Genomic DNA, 22,781 nt, shown 5'->3' on the forward strand with positions numbered 1-22,781 from the left:
TGCACCTGGGGCTTCTGAGAAAAGAGAAAGAAGAAATTCATAAGAAAGGCATCACCCTTCAAGAAAGGAAACCTGCTACGCAGAGGCGCACACAACAGTGTTTTAAAGAGTTCAATAGTTTAAATGAACTTTCCACATAGCTTATGTGACCTCATTTAAAAGACTGTTTTTGGACTGCCTGTTCTAACTTATACCTATATTTTCCTGTTCACTTCAATCTAAGGAAATACTCATGTCTGCACTGAGAGCAACACCTTCATTTTGCTTTTCTCTTGTATTTTCTCTGATCACGTCACAGATGGCACAGATGTGGCATGTGATGTGAATCTGGACGCACTGCGTACTCAGGGAAAGAGTTCTCCTTGTTTATCTCAGAGGCCCACTTGCTGCTCTCAAATCCAATAAAGAGAAAAGTAGAAAGACATGTTAAACACTATAATCAAAGTACTAAAAGTGAAAGTTAAAAAAGATCCTTGGGTAAGGAAGATCCCCTGGAGAGGGAAATGGAAACCTACTCCAGTGTTCTTCCATGGGAAATCTCATGGGCAGAGGAGCCTGGCAGGCCACAGTCCATGGGGTCACCAAAGAGTCAGACACGACTTAGCGACTAGACAACACAAAACCTTGATTAATGCATGACTGGCAAGGTAACAATCCACATATAATTTCTGATACTCCTCTACAACTTTTACTTATAAACTACAGTTGTGTAACCACCTCAGTTCCTTAGAATTATATTCATTTACAAGTGATGGAAAATGTTCAAGATAATAATGAATGCAACAAATTAGTATATTTCTTGCTCATATATAATGAAATATTAAGTTGACCATCCAGGTTTGGTATGGCAATCCCACTTCATGAGTTTCCTGGAGTCATACTCCTCCAACTCCAGTTAGAATATGGCTCATTTACTCATGGCCGAATGTGGCTGCAAGGAAACACAACGACCAGCTCCAGAAAATCACAGACTCACAGCAACTCAGCCCATATCTCACCTTCCCAAATGTAAGTTCCAGGGCCACACTGAGCTGCAAGAGAGGCAATGGAGTGTAGTCTTTACTTGAAAGATAATGTCAGCTAGAAACTGTTCCAATTTTTACGAAAAAAAGAGACTAACTTTTGCAAATAAATTTGAAATCTTTGACACACATAAATCCTTTCTATGCCAGAAATGACTCCTGTTTAAGGAGTTCTTTTATTTTAATGAGAAAAAAAATCTGGAAAATCCAAGAGAACAGAGAACAGAGAGTATGAACAGGTATTTGAAGGTAGAGACAACACTAATGGATTAAAAAAATATGTGATCAGATTAGTGACACAAAATAACACTTTACAATAAATTTTAGAAAGCTGCATCATAACAAATATTAGCAAAAATGTGGGTAAGCAGGCATGTTTACATTTTCTTTCAGGGATACAGACTCAGAGATCATATTCTTCTTTTATGTATGCATATGCTTTTAATTATTAAGTATACAAAGTGTGCATTTTGGTTCCCTGTGGGTTTTTTACTGAAGTGTAATTAATTTGCAACTTTGTGGTAGTTTCAGGTATACAGAAAAGTGATTTAGATATATAGATATAGCTATAGATATAGATTTACAAATATTCTTTTCCAGATTTTTCCATTATAGGTTATTACAAGATATTGCAAGTGTAGTTCTCTGTGCTATACCTTAGATCCTTCTTATTTACCTATTTTATGTATAGTAGTATGTATATATTGGATTTCCCTGATGGTTCAGCAGGTGAAGAATCCACCTGTCGTGTAGGAGACACAGGAGATCCAGGTTGGATCCCTGGGTCAGGAAGATCCCCTGGAGGAGGAAAATGGCAACCCACTCCAGTATTCTTGCCTGAAAAATCCCATGGACAGAGGAGCCTGGTGGGCTACAGTCCAAAGGTTCACAAAGAGTCAGATACAACTGAACAACTACGCCCAGCAAGCACACTGTGTCTACATTAATGTTAACCCCAGACTCTGTCTCTCCCCTCTGCTGCTATCCCCTTTGCTAACCCAGAAGTTTATTTTCTCTGAGTCTGTTTTTGCAAATAAGTTCATTTGTATCAGATTTTTAGATTCCACATGTAAGTGACAGCCTATGATATTTGTCTTTCTCTGTGTGACTTACTTCACTCTGTCTGACTTACTTCACTATCACTAGAGATTAGTGATAACCCCTAGGTCCATCCATGTTGCTGCAGATAGCATTATTTCATTCTTTTTATGACTGAGTAATATTCCATTGTGTTTACAGACCAGATCTTATTTATCCATTTATTGTCAATGGATATTTAGGTTGCTTCCATGTCTTGGCGATTGTATGTAGTGCTAAGGTACATGTATCTTTTTGAATTATAATTTTGTCCAGATATATGCCAAGGAGGGGGATTGCAGGATCATATGGTAACTCTATTATTTTAAGGAAACACCATAGTATTCTTCACAGTGGCTGCAGCAGTTTACATTCCCACCAACAGTAGAGTTCCTTTTTCTCCACACCTGCTCAAGCATTTATGATTTATAGATCTTTTAATGATGGCCATTCTGACTGGTGTGAGATGATATCTCATTGTAGTTTTGATTTGCATTTCTCTAATAATGAGCAATATTGAACATCTTTTCATGTGCTTGTTGGCCGTTTGTATGTCTTCTTCAGAGAAATGTCTATTTAGGTCTTCTGCCTATTTTTTATTGGACCTTTTTTTTAATTAGTAGCTGTATGAGCTGTTTGTATATTTTGGAAATTAATCCTTTGTCAGTAGCATCATTTGCAAATATTTTCTCCCAGTCTGTAGGTTGTCTTTTCATTTTATTTATGACTTCATTTGCTGTGCAAGAGCTTTGAAGTTTAATTAGGTCTCATTTGTTTATTTTTATTTTTATTTCCATTACTCTCAGAGACATCCAAAACATTATTGCTGTGATTTATGTCAAAGAGTATTATGCCTGTGTTTTCCATTAGGAGTTTAATAATATTGAGTCTTACATATATGTCTTTAAGTCATTTTAAGTTTATTTTTGAATGGTGGGCTATAGTCCATAGGGTCACAAAAAGTCAGACATGACTGAAACACACATAGCACACACATGGTATTAGAGAATGTTCTAGTTTCATCCTTTCACTTGTACCTGTTCAGTTTTCCCAGCACCACTTACTGAAGAGACTGTCTTTTCTCAATTGTATTTTCTTGCCTTCTTTGCCATAGATTAATTGACCATAAGGGTGTAGGTTTATTTCTGGGCTTTTGATCCTGTTCCATTGATCTATATGTCAGTTTTCCTGCTGGGACCGTACTGTTTTTATGAATGTAGCCTTGCATTATAATCTGAAGTCAGGGAGTACAATTTCCTCAGCTCAATTCTTCGTTCTCAAGATTGTTTTGACTATTCAGGATCTTTTGTATTTCCATACAAATTTTAAAATTTTTGTTCTAGTTGGGTGAAAAATGTCATTGGTAACTTTATAAGGATTGCATCAAATCCGTAGTTTGCCTTGGATAACATGGTTATTTAAACAACACTGATTCTTCCAATCCTAGGACACAGTATATTTTTGGATCTGTTTCTTTCATCTTCAATTTATTTCATCAGCATCTCACAGTTTTCAGAAAACAAGTCTCTTGCTTCCTTTGGGTAGTTTTTTTCTTTTTTTAGTTGGAGGATAATTGCTTTACAAAGTTGTGTTGGTGCCTGGCTGGGCTCTCTGTGTTATATAGCAGCTTCGACTAGCTATCTATTTTACACATAGTAGTGTATATATGTCACTGCTACTCTCTCAGTTCATCCCACCCTCTCCTTCCTCCACTGTGTCCACAAGGGCATTCTCTACATCCACATCTCTATTCCTGTCCTGCAATTAGGTTCATCAGTACTATTTTTCTAAGTTCCGTATATATGGTTTAATATATGATTTTTGTTTTTCTGTTTCTGTCTTACTTCACTCTGTATAACAGGCTTTAGGTTCATCCACCTCAGTTCAACTGACTCATCTTTGTTCCTTTTTATGACTGAGTAATATTCCGTTGTATATATGTACCACAACTTCTGACCTACCTCCTAGAGTAATGGAAATAAAAAATAAACAAATGGGACCTAATTAAACTTAAAAGCTTTTACACAGCAAAGGAAACTATTAATAAGATGAAAAGACCCTCAGAATGGGAGAAAATAATTGCAAACAAAGCAGCTGATAAAGAACTAATCTCCAAAATATGCAAGTAGCTCATGCAGCTCAATCTCAGAAAAACAAGCAACCTAATCAAAAAATGGGTAAGAGACCTAAACAGACATCTCTCCAAGGAAGACATTACAGATGGCAGATAAACACATGAAAAGATGCTCAACATCATTCATTATAGAGAAATGCAAATCAAAACTACAATGAGATACCATCTCATACCAGATGAGATGGTCATTTTGTTGAATGACCATCAACAAAAATTCTACAAACAATAAATGCTGGAGGTGATGTGGAAAAAAGGGAACCCTCTTGCAATATTTTTGGGAATGTGAATTGATACAGCCACTATGGAGAACAATATGGAACCTCCTTTAAAAACAAGGAATGAAATTACCATATCACCCAGCAATTCTATTACTGGGAATATACTTTAAGAAAATCATAATTCAAAAAGACACATGTACCCCAGTGTTCATTGCAACACTATTTATAATAGCCAGCTAAGTCTTATTCATAGATATTTTATGCTTTTTGATGCACTGATAAATGGGATTTTTTTCCTTAATTTCTCTTTCTGATATTTCATTGTTAGTATATAAAAATGAAACAGATTTTTATGTATTAATTTTGCATCTAGCAGCTTTATCTAATTCATTGATGAGCTCTAGTAGTTTTCCGGTAGTGGCTTTAGAATTTTTTATGTATAGAATCATGTCATCTACAAACAGTGACAGTTTTACCTTTTCCTTTCCAGTGTGGATTCCTTTTATTTCTTTTTCTTCTCTGATTGTGGTGGATAAGACTTCCAAAACTGTGTTGAATAAAAGTGACCAGAGTGGACATCCTTGTCTTGGTCCTAATCTTAGAGGAAATGCCTTCAGCTTTTCACCATTGACTATGATGTTAGTTGTGGATTTTTCAAATATGACCTTTATTATATTGAGGTATATTCCCTCTGTGCCCACTTTCCGGAGAGGTTTTATCATATATGGTTGTTGAATTTTGTGGAATGCTTTTTCTGTATCTATTGAGATGGTTCTTATTCTTTAATATGTTAATATGGTGTATCACATTGATTGTGAACGGGTTTTTTTTATCATAAATCTGTCTTGAATTTTATCTAAAGCTTTTTCTTCATCTATTGAAATGATCATATAATTTTTATTCTTCAATTTGTTAATGTGGTGCATCATGTCAGTTGATTTGCCAATATTGAACAATCCTTGCATCACTGGGATAAATCACACTTGATCATGGTGTATGATAGTTTAATGTTTTGTTGGAGTCAGTTTGCTAGTATTTTGTTGAGGATTTTTGCATCTATGTTCCTCAGTAATATTGGCCTATAATTTTATTTTTTGTGATATCCTTGTCTGGTTTTGGTATGAGGATAGTGATGACCTCATAGAATGAGTTTAGAAGTGTTCCTTCCTGTGCAATTTTTGGAATAGCTTCAGAAGAGAAGGCTTCCTGGTGGAAGTGACTGGTGCCTGCCCACTGGTGGAGCTGGGTCTTGACCCTCTGGTGGACAAGGCCATGTCAAGGAATACATCTAGAAGGAACTGTAGGCTCAGGAAGCCTTTAAGCAGCCTGTCTGCTGATGCGCTGGGCTGCCCCTGCCCAGATTTCTGTGTGGTCTGAAACATCCCAGCACTGGAGCCTATAGGCTGTTGGTAGGGGCCAGGTCTTGATGTCAAAAAGTCAGCCTCCAGGAGAGCTCAAGCAGATAAATGCTCCCTGACATGTCCACCACAAGTGTCTATGAACCCAAGGTGGGCCACAGCTATCCCCCATCTCCTCAGGGGACCCTCCAAGACCAGCAGGTAGGTCCAGTCAATGCGCCTATAAAATGACTGTTTTTCCTTGGGTCCTGGTGCACACGAGAATGTGTGCCCCTATTTCCCCCATCTTGTGGAACTCCTGCAGTCAAGTTCTGCAAGCCTTCAAAGCTGCATGTTCCAGGGGCTTTTCCCAGTCCTAGACCCACAGACTGGAGGGCCTGACATGGGGCTCAGAACTCTCACTCCTGTGGGAGAGTCTCTGTGATATAATTATTATCCAGTCTGTATGGGATTTGACTATATTACAAGTCCACTCCTTCTACCTGTGTGCTGTTCCCTCAGGAGAGCCTGGACTTGGGAACAAGATTTCCTTTCTAAACAACAGAGCAAAGAGTATGATTTCACTGTATCATCCGGATGTTTAGGGAGACAAGAAGGAGAGGAAGCACAGCCTTTGTTCCCTGGCAAATGGGCAGACAAACACATGCAGGAGACAGAAAAAGTAGGCTAGGAGGTGAGGAAGGTGAGGGTTGCCTGCAAACTAGACAACAGAAATGCTGGCAGCCCGAGAAGTGTCAAACAGATAATAAACAAACAAAAAAATGAAATCTGCTCTGCTAGCAGCAATGATTCCAAGCCCATTTTGATAGGTTTAAGTTTTTGCACACATCACAACAAAGCACTTAGAATGACTCTAAGCAACAACTGGAAGGCTAAATGTCAACATGGGAATGATGCTGTTGTGTTTCTGTTTAAGTAGAAGACAAGAAAAGAACTGCCTTTTAGACCCTAAGAACAAAATACATTAGATAAAACAGTTTCTACAAAGAAATGACTTTCTTGATACTAATGGTTTTCTTCATTTTTTTTTCCTGCTAACACAGTAAAGGGGTATATCATCTGCAAAATTGTCAAGGAAGACTGCCAATTAAAGTCATCTTAGGACTTTGTGGATGGTTCAGACAGTAAAGGAAGAATCTGCCTGCAATGCTGGGGACCCAGGTTTGATCCTGTCAACTACAGATTGGCACTTACCAAGAGCAGTGCCAACAACTGAACAACAAAGGTATTTGCCATCTGCCTGTATGGAGACTGAACCCCATGCCGCTATAGCTGTGGACCTTCAGCAATCCCTGAGGGAGTGCAGGGTGGTGTGAGGCATTCTGTGCTCCAGGGAATCAGGTGGGATAGGTCTTTAGATAGTTGGATGCTTTTAGGAACAGATTTTATGATCTCAATCCTTGCATCTCCTCATATCTAGAGAAGCATTAAATCCCTTCATGGTGACATCAGATCCTCATGACTAACAAAAACCTTTTGTAAAATGAGTGCTTCATGGCACTGAACTCCCTCTTCACCAAAACCTTGTATATTGACTTTCCCCCGTTGCCACTTTGGAGCAGTCTCTCAGAGCTGTCTCCTGGGGGCTGCAGTCCTCATTTTGTCCCAAATAAAACTTAACTCACAACTCTCAAGTTGTACATTTTTTTTTTTTTAGTTGACAATCCCTAGGTTGGGAAGATCCTCTGGAGAAAGGAATAGTTACCCACTCCAGTATTCTTGCCTGGAGAGTTCCATGCACAGAGGAAACTAGGGGGCTACAGTCCATGGAGTCACAAAGAGCTGGACATGACAGAGAGACTAACACTTTCACTTTGGCCAAAATAAACCTCTTTTTTTATTTCCAAGGGCAGATTTACGTGTGTGAATTATGCAGCTGCTGTTTTACTTTATCAGCTAATATATGATAGACTGTTTAGAAGCCAGAGATTTTTTAAGTGTATGAAAAGAAAATGGTTTTGAAAAGATAATGAGATTTATAATCTTTCAGAAATAGCATTTGGGGAGTCAATGAAGATAAGATTAAGTAGAGAAACATGCAGCTCTTTACAAAACCACCACATAGATTTTTATGGATGGGAAACTCAATTTGTTTTGGTCATTCACCAGTGCTCTAAGTATACTGATTTGTTTAATAGAAAGATAAAAAGGCCAAATTCAGGTCAAAGGAAATACTATGACCATTTATGCAACATTCATTTCCACAATCTAGCCAAGGGTCAGCATGCTCCAAAGGAAGGGAGGCTTAAGAATGAATGCATGAAATCTTTATTTTAAGTGTCCTGTTTGACTTAACATAAAAATAATAACATTCGAGGAGAAACATCAACAAACTCAGATATGCAGATGATAACCACTCTAATGGCAGAAAGCAAGGAGGAACTAAAGAACCTCTTGATGAGGGTAAAAAAGAGGAGCGTGAAAAAGCCAGCTTAAAACTCAGTATTAAAAAAAAATCTAAGATCATGGCATCCAGCCCCATCACTTCACGGCAAATAGAAGAAGAAAAGGTGGAAGCAGTGACAAATTTCCTCTTCTTGGGCTCTAAAATCACTGCAGAGTGTAACTGCAGGCTTGAAATTAGAAAGAGACTGCTTCTTGGAAGGAAAGCTATGAAAAACCTAGAGAGTATATTAAAAAGTAAAGACATCACTTTGCCAACAACAGTCTGTATAGTCAAGGCTATGTATGGTCTTTCCAGTAGTCATGTACAGATGTGAGAGCTGGACCATAAAGAAGGCTGAGTGCCCAAATCTTGATGCTTTCAAACTGTGGTGCTGGAGAAGACTCTTGAGAGTCCTCTGGACAGCAAAGAAATCAAACCAGTCTATCCTAAAGGAACTCTATCCTGAATATTCATTGGAAGGACTGATGCTGAAGCTGAAGCTCCAGTATTTTGGCCACCTGATGTGAAGAGCTAACTCATTGGAAAAGACCCAGATGCTGGGAAAGATTGAAGGTGGAAAGAGAAGAGGGTGACAGGATGAGATGGTTGGATGGCATCACCAATTCAATGGACATGAACTTGGGCAAACTCTGAGAGATGATGAGGGACAGGGCAGCCTAGTGTACTGCAGTCCATGGGATCACAAAGAGTTTGACACGACTTGGGGACTGAACAACAATAGCATGCCATGTGAACAAGCAAGAAAAAGTGAAAGTACTATGTTTGTTCTATTAGAAATGGATTGTGACCCAAAAAAAAATCACTGCACTGTATTGTTAGACAGCCCTAAAATCATTTTTCATAGTGCAGAGAAAAGAATCAGGAGAAAATTTTTTTGTAAGTACTCTTTAAGCATTCCCACATACAGGACAATTCATTCCTGAAATCTCATTAAACGGGTTCCATATAAATAGAGAGAATAACCAAAAGTGCTGAAGAACAGGGATAAAAAGGCAGCCGCGGTGATAGTCCATACATTTTTATTTTTTTGATAGTCCATACATTTATAGGGACAAGATTATAGAATAATAATTAACCTTTTCTCCCTGAAGTTGCCTACTCATCTTTTTTTCTTTTACCACAGTTAAACTGTTGTTGAACTTGCATTGGAAATATGCTCCTTCCTGCTATCTCATGATTAACAAAAAGAATCCCAAGCAATCCCAAAAACAAGAAATAAGTTGTGTTTTTGAGGCAGAGGATACAAATATAGAATGGTACATGAAGGTTGCAGCAGGTGTTCTGCATGCAATCCAGGGCTACACTGTCATCTATGATGAGGAAAAAAAGAGCTATCATCCAGACATCCCTGGCTCATTTTTTCAAGAGGGTAGCTGCGCCATCAATGCCAAGTGTGAATGAAACTGTAGCTTGCCCTCTGTCTCCTCTTCCTAATGATCTTTCAGCTCTACCATCTCCCACTTCCTTTCCCTTCTTCAGTCAGATATTTGAAAAAACATTATTCTAGGTATTTTCTTAAAGGAGTTTTGGGATCAATTTAAAATTTAAATTAATCTGAAAAAAAAAGCATATTGCCCTCTCTAAAGTGGGTGGGCCCCATCCAATCTGTTCAAGGCCTGACTAGAACTGGAGGCTGACTCTGCCCCTAATAAGAAGGAATTCTTCCTGTTTGCCTGCCTTGAGCTAGGGCACCAGTTTTATTCCTTCCTTCAGGTTTAAGTTGAAATATCAACTTCATGGGTCTCAAACCTGCCAGTTTTTGGCCTGGAATCACAGTATCAGCTCTCCATCACACCCAAGCCTGCATGTCTCAGCTTACCAACAGCAGCCTCCATAATTGTATAAGCCAATTATTCAAAATAAGTCAGTATTTCTCCCTCTCTTTCTCTCTCTCTCTATATATATGTGTGTATTTCAAACCATAAAATCAAAATGACATATATATGTAATATATAAGTATATACCATAAATATAATGTATACTATAACGATAATGTTGTTCAGTCACTCAGTCATGCCCAACCCCATGGATGCAACACACCAGGCTTCCCTGTCCTTCACCATCTCTCAGAGCTTGCTCACACTCATGTCCATTGAGTCAGTGACGCCATCCAACTATCTCATCCTCTGTAATATATATATGTGTATATATATATATATATAATATAATATATATGTAATATGTAATATATGCTATATACTTATATATGTGTAATATATAAGTATATGCTATAAACATAAGCATAATATTATATAATGTATAGCATAATTATATTAATATAATATAGTATAATATATAATGTATAATATAAATATAGAATATAACAATAATATACAACATAATATAAAATATGTAGTCTGACACCCAGGTCTGTGTCCCTTATTCCACCATACAATTCTTCTGAGAAGTAAGACATCTTGTTTTGAAAAAAATAAGGGAGATAAGAACAAGAAAAATCATGCCCTTCAATACTGACAGATGACTTACTTAATCAAAAGCAAAAAAACTCTCTAGAAAGTGAGATACCAGGCCCATTTCTCACTGAGGCACACAAAGAAAACAGGGATGCTTTTCAGACCGTGATGAAGAATTGTGGCATCTCACAATGATTATTTTCCCAAATCAACTGTAATGGTTTAGCCGCTAAGTTGTGTACAACTCTTGTGACCCCATAAACTGTAGTCTACCAGGCTTCTCTGTCCACGGGATTTCCCAGGCAAGAATACTGGAGTGGGTTGCCATTTCCTTCTCCAGGGGGTCCTCCTGACCCAGGAATTGAACCAGGGTCTCCTGCATTGTAGGTAGATTCTGCAGGCAGACTCCTGCATTGCAGGCCAATTCTTTACTGACTGAGCTATGAAGGAAGTCCCCATCAACTGTGATGGGTAATTAATACTTTAACAAAAAAGTTTGCACCAGGAATTCTTAGCAGCTTTCCAGCAAAATGAAGAAATAAGAACTTAATGTTCCTCCATGCTCTGCTTTGATTTGCTGGAAAATCAAACGGCAGGGACTATGACAGCTTCTGTGTTTATACAACGAGGAGAAGTAGGAAGTAATTAATAAGTAGTATTACAATGATCATGGACCTAACATTCCAGGTGCCTATGCAATATTGCTCTTTGTAGGATCAGACCATCACCAGTCACATCCACAACTGGGCGCTGTTTTCTCTTTGACTCCGTCTCTTCATTCTTTCTGGAGCTATTTCTCCACTCTTCTCCAGTAGCATATTGGGCACCTACTGACCTGGGGAGTTCATCTTTCAGTGTCATATCTTTCTGTCTTTTCATATTATCCATGGGGTTCTCAAAGCAAGAATACTGAAGTGGTTTGCCATTCCCTTCTCCAGTGGACCACGTTTTGTCAGAACTCTCCACTATGACCTGTCTGTCTTGGGAGGCCCCACACAGCATGGCTCATAGTTTCACTGAGTTAGACAAGGACAGCATATTAAAAAGCACAGACATTACTTTGCCAGCAAAGGTCCATCTAGTCAAAGCTATGGTTTTTCCAGTACCCATGTATGGATGTGAGAGTTGGACTATAAAGATAGGTGAGTGCCAAAGAATTGATGCTTTTGAACTTCAAGATTCATCGTGTTGATGAACATAGTTCAAAATGTTCAATGGCGAACATTTTGAAAATCAATGTTCTTCTTCATCAGTGTTGAAAAAGATGCTTGAAGGCCCTTGGACTGCAAGGAGATCAAACCAGTCAATCCTAAAGGAAATAAGTCCTGAATATTCATTGGAAAGACTGATGCTGAAGCTGAAACTCCAATACTTTGGCCACCTGATGCAAAGAACTGACTCATTGGAAAAGACCCTGATGCTGGGAAAGATTGAAGACAGGAGGAAAAGGGGACAACAGAGGACAATATGGTTGGATGGCATCACTGACTCGATGGACACGAGTTTGAGCAAGCTCCGGGAGTTGGTGATGGACAGGGAAGCCTGGCATGCTGCAGTCCATGGGGTCACAAAGAGTCAGACATGACTGAGCAACTGAACTGAACTGAACTATGGTCTTCTTATTCAGTGTTCACAGAGGCCTGAAGATCACCTAAAAGATAAATGCTCAGCTTCTTCCCACGGAGTTGACTGTTTCAAAGTTTAGAGCTGTGAAGCTATGAAGGAGAGGAAGGAAGTGAAGACCCCACACACACATTTGCTCTGGCTCTTCAAAAGCAGAGCCATGGCCCTGGGACTCCAGATGCTTTTCTGAGGCTGCTCTGATGAACAGAAGCCTCACTTCTCATCCTGGGAGACACCGGAATGCCAGGTATCAGTAAGAGGAAAGCAACCTATTAGAGGCATTTACATGCATTTATTTGAGTCCCTGTTTCCAGTTCTTTAGGGGTGTTACCTAGGAGTGGAATTGCTGGGTCACATGGTAATTCTGTTGAACTTTTTGAGGAACTCATTCTGAGAATATTTGGAGCCAATGGTGAACTGAATCTAACTAAAGCTCAAACAAAACCCAGACTCAGCTCAGTTACACAGTAGATGACTGACATGGCCATTACAATGCTGGCCCAAGAGCAGAAGGGGTATACACTTTACCAGACAGCATGATGATTTACTTATGGCATTATTTTCAGTAGGTTGTTTTTTGTTTGTTTTTGGCCACACCACACGGCTTGTGGGATCTTAGTTCCCCCAACCAGGGACCCAACTCAAGCCCTCAGCAGTGAAATCAGAGTACTAATCACTGGACCACCAAAGAACTCCCTTAGTGCTATTTTTGCAGCTGTGTTAAGATATAGCTTGTTATTGTTCAGTTGCTCAGTTGTGTCCAACTCTGCGACTCCATGGACTGCAGCACAGCAGGCTTCCCTGTCCTTCACTATCTCACAGAGTCTGCTCAAACTCATGTTCATTGAGTCAGTGATGCCATCCAACCACCTCATTCTCTGTCACCCCTTCTCCTCCTTCCTTCAATCTTTCCAAGCATCAGGATCCTTTCAATGAGTTGGTTTTTTGCATCAAGTATTGCCCAAAGCATTGGAGTTTCAGCTTCTGCATCAGTCCTTCCAATGAGTACAGGGTTGATTTCTTTTAGGATTACATGACTTAAAATTCACCCATTGTAAGTGCACAATTCAATCATGTCTATTCTAATAGAGCTGTGCAATCCTCATTATCAATCTTTGCATTCACCAACCCAGTTTTAGAATATTTCCATCAACTCCTCAAAATTTCTGCAAGCTCCTTTGCAGTCAAAGCTACTCCCAGCCCCAGGCAACCACACATCTGCTTTGTGTCTATGCTGCCCCTTTCTAGACATTTCACATATATGGAATCACGGTATAGGGAGATCATAATTTAGATAGTCTTTGGATCTGGTTCCCAAGTGTGTACATTTTTCTACCACTAGCTCAGATGTGCATTAAAATGTATTATATCTTTACTTTCTCTCCAGCCAGCCCTGGCCCTGTAGGAGTGTAGGAAAATCCACTCTTGAACATCTTGGAGGCCTTGAGTGGAGGCTCTCCTTTCGTGGGGTCATGAAACAATCCAAGAGGGCTTTTGGTATCCACTAGAGTTCGGGCCTGTTATTCTTCAGCCCACGTTAACTTGATCAGCCCATTGAGGCTGGTACCCTTGCCATCTATCATAAAGCTTCTACTAAGGAGAAGGCAGGTCGCTCTGCTAAGTAACTAAATAACTAACTCACAATAACTAATAGTAACTAAATAACACTGGTTATTTCCAGTGACAAGCCTGGATTCCAGAACCCGCTGAATCTGTGAGATCAGTTTCCAGGGTCCAACAGATGCCTCATATAGCTGTGTCACTCCCAGAGCTGGCTATGGTCCTAATACTGTAGAGGTTGAGGCCTCACTCTTTGATGCTCAGGAGACCACCAGCCTCCACCCAACTCCCACTCTGGGGGACTCGCTGTTCCCCTCAACCACCATGAAAGCCTCCCACCCCACCTGGGTTCTCTGCAGTCTCCCTCCAGGACACCTGGGGTAGACGATGCATTTACTGGGATTGGGCTTTCTCTAAAGACAAGAGAAAGGTTGATCTTCCAAGAATCTTGCAAACACCCCCGTGACAGGAAACACAAAGTGATTAGCTGCCTTCTCCAAGCAAACAGAAGGGGCACCGAAAACATGAAACAAATGAGTATCTCACTAAATAGCCTACCACACTGCTTTGCATTCACCTACCACAAAACCACATCAGTGAACAGTGGAAAGCATATCATAATTTCAGTTTTCTTAGCTGCGCTTAGACTCTATCTACTTTGGAAGCGTGAGAGAGGAAGAAGGCACCCCTCTGGACTACTCAGGCTAAGAAACAGAGTTGGTTCTAACCCCAGCAGTAAGAATAGCAACTCACATTGTGCATCAGGCATGGTTCTGAGTGTTTTACATGTATTATCCCTTAATCCTCACAGTGACATTAGGCAGTAAGCTCTGTATATCCAAATCCTTTATTTAAAGCCCTTGGCGCAAGCTGTTCCTGAATCCAGAATTTTTTGGACTTTACAAGGTAATAAGGTGCATGTAATTTACATAATATAATTTCCCCAAGAGGATCCAAAACAGATCTCATACAAACTAAACAAGGTGCCTTCAAAGAAACAATCATATCAAGTGGTGCAAATAAAGACAACTTTACATTGGTTTGGGTCAGTTTTGCCACCAAAAGAACTAAAGAAGGCATTGAATTCTCAGATCTTTGGAATTTTGGACCTGTATTAGAGGCCCCATTTTACAGATAAAGAGAATGAAGCACAGCAAGATTAGGTAGCTTGTCCAGGGTCACACAACTATGATGTGGTGGGAGTGCTCAATGTTTCCAGAACAAGTGGGTCTGATCAGTTTCTCTACCAGAAACTCATCCACTCTCAACCTTTGCACTCCACAGCTAGGGGCAAGTGTATGACATCGCCCCCCCAACTGCCATCCTCCTGCCCCATCCCATCCCCTCCCTGCCCCTTTAATGAGTATTATATTATCTGATACTCATTTTCTCTCTCCTTGGTGGTTTAGTTGCCAAGTTGTGTGGACTCTTGGGGAACCCATGGACAGTAGCCCACCAGGCTCTTCTGTCCATGGGATTTTCCTGGCAAGAATGCTGGAGTGGGTTGCCATTTCCTTCTCCAGGGAATCTTCCTCACCCAGGGATCGAACCTGGGATTCCTGCATTGCAGGCAGATTCTGTTTAAAATAACCGAAGTAAGGCAGCAGAGCTGACTCGCCCCTAACAAGCCCAGGAGGGACCGTCTGCAACTGGGTCTGGGGCAGGCCCTGATTTGCTTGCCCCTTGTACCTTGAGTGGGTTTCCCTGGTAGCTCAGAGGGTAAAGCATTTGCCTGCAATGTGGGAGACCTGGGTTCAATCCCTCAGTCAGGAAGATCCCCTGGAGAAGGGAATGGCAAACCTCTCTAGCATTCTTTTCTGGAGAATCCCATGTGCGGAAGAGCCTGGTATGCTACAGCCCACAGGGTCTCAAAGAGTCTGACAGGACTGAGACTTGACTTTCTTTCCTTCTACCTTGAGCAGGGGGTTAAACCTCAGGGTGATGTTAAGAGCCGAGTAAGAAGAGCTGGCCTGGAGCAGGCTGTCTAAATAGAGGAGTTGAATCCTTCAGGATGCCAGGAGAGGGCGCGTTTCTCCTTTTCCTATTTGGATTAGGGTTGTGTGGGGGGGGGTTTTTTGTCTGTTTTGTTTTGCTTCCGTTTCTAACCAGCGAGCAGCTTCGATGTGGAACAATGTGCTTGGTATCCCGCTGATTTAAGCGGCGTCAGCCTTTTCATTCATAAATTAAGTTCTCTCTTGTGATGTCCTCCTTGGTCTTCGGGACAAACCTGCCCCCAGGCCCTCTCTCCCTTAATTTTTGTTTTCTGATCTTGCACGGGAGGCCTGTTACCGGGAGAACCGGCCGCACTGGCTTGGAGCCCCCGACCTTGGGATCAGACGCCTGTGTCTGCGCCCTTGCTAATCCCTTCTCGCAGTGCTTAGTTTGCAAACCTGGGCGGCTCTCCCTCCTTCCGTGTCTTGTTTCCTCCCATTTCACTCTGTCGAGTCCAGAGGCATCCACCCTCCTCTAGTTCAGTAAATCAGTACCACTGCTTTTCAGATGCAATCCAGGTTAATCCAGTAATCCCACCTGTCTGGAGCATTTGAAGCCAATGTCAACGGTTGGCCTGTTCCCCGGCAACAAAAGCCTCAGAAACATCCTGCTGGCTCTGTGTTTTTAATTAAAAGTCTGTTTTAAGGGCAAAATTGGGTGGAAAGCAGTGCGTGCTCAATTAACTGTACCTAAATGGAAGTCCTTTAACAAGAGCCTCATCTCCCTCTTTCGGTGGGATGCAGCGACTCCCTGTGGCTCGACTTCTAAAAGGACCTCCTTCGACGATGACCAATTGCTCACACTTCATTTACTTAACAGTTTGCTTTAATTAACCCCGTCCTTCACGGCCGTCACACTAACACCTTGGCGCAGTCCGCATTAACGCGGGTCGGGGCCCTGACCGTGAGCGAGCCTAGGGGTTGGGAGGATGTGGGCTGGTGGAGGAAAAAGGAGGGGCGGAGAGCTGGGGCGGGGCCTACGGGGGCGGCCTGCCGAGGGGCGGGGCCTGGGGCGGGGCCTGGGAAATTCCCGGGAGGAGGTGAGGAGGCTGCCGCGGCGGTCAGCTGAGCAGCGCTGGGCGGGGTCGCGAGGCCGCAAATCAACCTAAAGCTCGCCAACTCCCGCCGCCGCCCCTGCCGGTCCCCCGCTTGGCGTTTGCGTCTGGGTCCGGAGCCCTCTCCCAGCGGGAATGATGCCCAGGAAGCAGTGACCCGAGGGAGGCCGGAGCCCGCGCGCCGGTGAGCCAGGGCAGGGGGCGGGCAGGGTCTCCCTTTCTGCCCTGGAAGCTGTTCCGAAGCCCCCTTCCCTGCGACCCGGAGCCGGTAGGGACGTGGGTGGCGAGGGGTGGGGCGTCTCCTCCAGTTGGACGGCGGCGCTCGCTAGGAGGGTTTCCAGGCCCTGGCGATCCTGACCTGGTGCCACAGGGCAGCAGGGGCGTCCATCCCAAAGCGCCCTTCCCCCTTTTTTACCCGCCAGAGTGGCCGCAGGTGACTTCCTCTGTAGGTCATGAAGGTGGTTTAAGGGTGACATCCTTCCGCAGATTGGGGATGATTATACAGCCAGTTCCTCATTATAAGAGGAGGGGTTAAGGACACACCTTCGAAAGACGTAAAAACTAGCTCCACGAGACGACCCAGTACACTAAAGAGCCAGTGGCCGCTCTCTAAGGCGATGGGATTACTGAACAGCTGAAAGGAATCTTCATAAACCGTTGTGTCTGGGGGAGCTTGTGTGTGTGTTTGTGTGGGTAGGTATAGATACATACGTAGAGAATATGAATATTTGCTGAGGCGAGAACCCCAGAGGGGTTGTTTCTGTTGTGTAAGCTGTAGGCAGTAAGCATCACTAAAAGAAAATGTAACTCAGGCTCCAGCTAGGCTCCTCCCTCCACCAGAAAAACTGTTGTTGGAAATTATGTGCCACAGAACTGCTTAAGGGTGAAGTGGGAAACCGAAACTTTGAACATCAAAAGCCTAGGATCAATCTGGTTAAGCAAGCGGCGCTATTAACAATGGGTTTCCCTGGTGGCTCCCTGGTAAAGAATCTCCTGCAGTGCAGGAGATGCAGGTTTCTGGAGAAGGGAATGGCAACCCACTCCAGTATCCTTGCCTGGGAAATCCTAAACAACAGCAATTATTAACGGAAGAACCTCTCATGCTTCCTCCTTGCCAGGAGAGAAGAGCAAGAAGACCCTGGCCACCTCCCCCCACCCCAAGATAGGCCCAGTTTGGGAGGGGACTGGCCAGGTGTAGTATTTTTTTATTTTTTGGTAACTGACCACAAGTTGCATAGTATGCTGTGTACTCTGACTGAACACCAAAAAAAAAAAAAAAAAAAAAAATCAGACTTTATTTTTGAAAGGAACTGGGCAATGTTTTACCTTCCCATGCGATCCCCCACCTTAAGTAGAGGCACAGAAGTCTTCTCTTCTCCAAGCCTCACTCTTTCTGAATTTTATAAAGTCTTGGAGTGTTTGGTATGTTCTTTGGGATTTATGGAATAGTAAATTCAAAGGAAAAGAGGGAAATTAAACTGTGTTTTAAATAAAATCTGTTTCACTCAGAAAATAAGTTTTCTTTTCATTTTGACATGTGTATATGTGGGTTGAGTGATGAAATATGTGTTATGAAATGACACCCAGATACCTTTGTAGTGATATTTTTTAAATAGTACTGATTTTCAAAATAAGTTTAGTTCAAGAATCTGGAAATGAGTGCCATTGTAAAACTGTAGAAAAACTCGTAATACTAGTTATGTTGGATTTGTTGCCTACTGAGCAGAAAGTGTTTTACAAGTGTAAGGCTTTTACCTCGTAACACTTGATAGTTTCATTTGATTTCAACAAATGTTTAGTGAGAGTCTGCTGTCAGTGTACCAGTCTCTAGGAAAAATAAAATAAACACCTCGACTTCGGTTTGATGGGAAAGTTGACTGGCATGGGATAATACAGTACTTTGCATAAAAGAACCAAGTGACTGAAATATGTAAAGCACTACCGGGTACTCAGAGGAAAGCGCAGGTCTTTTTACATAAGATATCTATTTGAGCTAGATGTTAAACTGTCCAGTAGACGTTTGCCAGGGTAACAGCAAGTCTAGGCATCTTGAGAAGGGATAGAAAAGGAAAAGGCATGGAACTGTGAACTCGTTAGTGTGCCGCAGGCATGAGTGGTGTTGGTGACAGGAGATGGTACTGGTGGGTAAGTGGGGGCCAGAGTCTGAAAGGCCGTGTTTGTTTTGCTCGGGAGCTGAAGCTCTGTCTGTATGGGAAGGGTGGAAGTAGGAGGATGCTCTTGTGTTAGGGAAGAAACCATGGAGGTAGTGGGGCTGCAATGGAAAGAGATGAGTCAGACCATGGAGGATGCTATGCAAATTCATTCAGCATCTATTTGTTGAACCCCCATATATTTCTGGGAATGTTCTAGGTGCTAGAAACAGTGCAGTGAACAGAACAGACAAAAGTCCTTTCCTCTGTGGAGGACAACATTGCTGTAGGCCAGATAAGACAAGAAGGACCTGACCTAAGCTGGTGGAGATAGAGAGGAAGTGGAAGTGACAGGACTGGGTGACCCTTTAGACTCACGGGAAGAGGAAATAGGAGTCATCAAGTATAGCTCCTGCCCTGGGAGATGAGGCTAAGTCTTTTTCCATTTTCTGTATGTCCAAAAGTCAGACTACTATTTCTTGCATAAAAGGTAAGGCCTCTTTTGCCCCTTAATAGGATGTGTACTTTGAGTTCTTTTTCCAGGATTGTGATGAATTTTATTGGTGCAATCTTGGAATGTTACTCAATCCCCTTGAAAAGCCAAGCCAGAATTTTCCAATAGCCAACTATTCTCTATGGTCAGGAAATAGGTTTTCACTGTTTAAAACTAATTTTTGCATGTGAGGGGTGAACCTGTGAGTATTTAGCAAATTCAGAGAATCAGCCACACCAGGGTAAGGGCATGGGTTTATTCTGTGCTATTCTTGATGGTCCGATGTCCAGTGGGTGGAAGTCAGTATAAGGCAGATTTCTGTTGGAAACAAAATGACTTTCTGGCAGTCACAGCCATCCGGGAATAGAATGGGCAGTTGCCTGCTAAAGTCATGTGCCCATTTTTTTCTGTCATTGAAGTCATTCAAGCCTGGTCTATATGCCCATCTGCCATGGAAACCAGCAGGACATTCTTGCATCAAATAAGTTGGACTGGGCCATTTTTAAGACCAACTCAGGAATGAAGTTCAAGCTCATGCCTACAAAGCCAAGTCACTGCTATAATTACTTGACCTCTGAAATTAAGAAGGATTATTATAATCAGGAATTCAGATAGCAAATCTGGCAATAAAATCTAGAGATTATGCTTTTGATTTCCACCTTCCAGGTAGTTCCCATTCTTCCTCATTGGTGAAATCTTGACATATCCATGCTAAATTATTAAATCACCCTTCTGCCTAGAAATGATGCATTTCTGATTCAGACTGGTTGGGTTTTTATGAGAAATTCAGTTACTAAACAGGCAGAACCTTGCAGTAAATGGCTTAGGTCCAGTTTCTATAACCTTTGAGGATGTATGTGTGCAAGGATTTATAACCTATTGCATTTTCTCAACTGAAAGTAGTTCAAGGGGATGCTAAACATTTAGAGAATTCAGCTTTTCTAACTGGCATTCTAACTGACATTTTACCAGGAGACATCTCGTATATACACTATATTGTGATAGCTTGTAATGATGGCCCCCAAATATTTAAAATCATAAAATGCACTTTGAGTCACCAAAAATCAATTAAATTGCTTTTAGCAAAAGTTTGGTTACAGTATTTATATGCTTATCTTTGGCATTTATGCTAACTTCTTATTGCTATGATGGATATATTTCTGGGAATGTTCTAGGTGCTAGAGACAATGCAGTGAATAATTTTTTTCTAGCAATGCCACATAACAAAGAATTCACTATAATTGGGACAGGCATTTGTGTTAGTGAGAGAGGGCGGCATGGCCATGAGGGTACTGGGATATATGTGTTGGATAGTGGGAACTAGACCATGATCTTGATAGAACCTTAAGAATACTTTTTATAGCTCTTTTGAACTAAAAGCAACCATAATGATCATCGTTTGCTAGACAAGTCAGTAAATCATCACAGGAGGTCTTCTCAAGGTCACACATCTGCTTAGTGTCTTCCAGTTTATTTTTGTATTGTCTCCCTTATTATAACCCTGCTTTTTTTTCCCCCCCATGCCCTATTAAAACCTGGGCAACCAGAAAGTTGGTAAGTAGAACTGGTTTTGACTGTTATGGTTGTGCCTCAAGTCTTGGTGGAGATAAAACAAAAAGTCAAGGATGAAAAGGAATGGTACCTCTTCCCCTCCCCTTCCCTCCTTTCTCCTCCCTTCTCTTCATCCATCCCCTCCCCTCCTCATCTTTCCCTCTGCTTTAGATACTTTTTAAAAAGAATCTGTTAAATGTTTCCTTTTACTTTTGAAAAGTATAGTCTAACCCTTGAAAACTTGAGGAAATTTAATATTGACAAGTGAATAAAACATGTTACAAGGATTTTTTCTTTGTCAGGTATTTAGAATTCTCTGCAAAATAGATAAGAGCACTTTTTATTTAGTAAAAACCCATTTTTATGAAATTTCAGCTCCAGCATAGTTCTGTGAAAAAGTGAGTTTTATGGAAAGCCAGAAACTGGCCTTTTCCAAATTATTATCATCCAAATTATTTTATGCAAAATAACCCAAATAATTTTATTGGGGAAAACAAAAGCAGTCTCTTCTGGTCACCTCATGCCAAGAGACAGCACACTTCGGCAGTGTACCTCTTTCTAAATAAATCAGGATATCGTTTGAAAACACAGCTGCTTTCAAAAGACTCAGAATGCTTTATCCGTGTTTAACACTTCATAGAATCGCCATCTTCATTAAAGAATTCCAAGGATGCCTTTCCTGTGCTGGCTGCTCTAGAGAAGTCAGCAGGCCACCAGTGCCAGGGCCGCTCTCCCCTCAGTAGCAGCACCGTCTCTAATCCTACAGGGATCTCTAGTCCTATAGGTGCCTTTAGACCAAGAGCAGGTCACCAGACTCTCAGTTCTGGGAAGGCTCCAGAGAGCCCAGGAGTTGCATCCTGCCAGAGTGGGGAAGAAGCAGTGCTCTGCGCTCCGAGGGTTTGTTGCATTCACGTGCGAGCACTCATAGCTGGTACTTTCCCCAGCTTCTCCCCTCACACATTGAGGAACTTAACAAAAACCATAACCAAAGTGTCCCTGGTAGTCTCTTAGAGACACAGTCGTTTATACTTGACCCGCCTGCCAGCAGTGCCAGGTTCCTTTGGCACGTGTGGGAGCTACTTATAGGGATGTGGTTCTTGGGACACAGTGAAAATGTAAGTTAGTAGTAACCTGTTTGTAAGTAATTCATTGCTAAGAAGTAGGGGAAAAAAGCCTTCTGGAAGCCTTAGTTATTTGTTTAGGATTGCTGGTAGTGCAAGATGGAGGGATGAAGTAGAATCTGAACTTTGGGTAAGTTGAATGGGGCAGCCTTCCACGCTCATCTAGAGCCCACACCCAGAGGTCATGATACAGCGCTAGATGAGAGAGTACTTCTCTCCCGTCAGCTTCCAGTGACCCTGCAGTGCCTCATGAAAGGACGAATCATCTTTGTGAAATGTGGAAAAGAAAGTGTTTGCCCACAGTCTTTGATTTCTGTGCCTGCTGAGGTGGTAGGCCATACAGAAATACAGTTGGGATAAACCATCTATCTTATTTATGGGAAGGGCATACACACTCCATTAGTCTTGCCTGGAGAATCACATGGACAGAGGAGCCTGGCAGGTTACAGTCCCTGGGGTCACAGAGAGTCAGACACTACTGAGCAACTAACCCTGCATTGTATTTGTGGCCACAGTGACCCCTTTACAAATTATATGCTTAAAATAGTCTCAGAATATGCAAGAACTAAGCAAGGTTTTCTTAGTCTTTTTAGTGGGCTTCTAAAAG

At 41.7% G+C, this 22,781-nt stretch overlaps 1 protein-coding gene across 5 annotated transcripts in view; it reads left to right on the top strand.

Annotated features, from left to right (window-relative positions):
- The first annotated feature begins 16,854 nt into the window (after positions 1–16,854).
- OPTN (optineurin) overlaps positions 16,855–22,781 on the top strand; it is a 40,245-nt gene continuing 34,318 nt past the window's right edge. For 3 of the 5 annotated variants that reach the window (XR_010661424.1, XM_065921112.1, XM_065921113.1), the window contains exon 1: positions 16,856–17,043. The gene's annotated coding sequence lies outside the window, so the exon portion shown is untranslated. Of the gene's footprint in view, positions 17,044–22,781 lie in introns of all 5 variants that reach the window. The other 2 variants (XR_010661425.1, XM_065921114.1) reach the window with 1 other exon arrangement.

Source organism: Muntiacus reevesi, chromosome 2, assembly GCF_963930625.1.
Source record: "Muntiacus reevesi chromosome 2, mMunRee1.1, whole genome shotgun sequence".
In the NCBI taxonomy this organism is placed as follows: domain Eukaryota; kingdom Metazoa; phylum Chordata; class Mammalia; order Artiodactyla; family Cervidae; genus Muntiacus; species Muntiacus reevesi.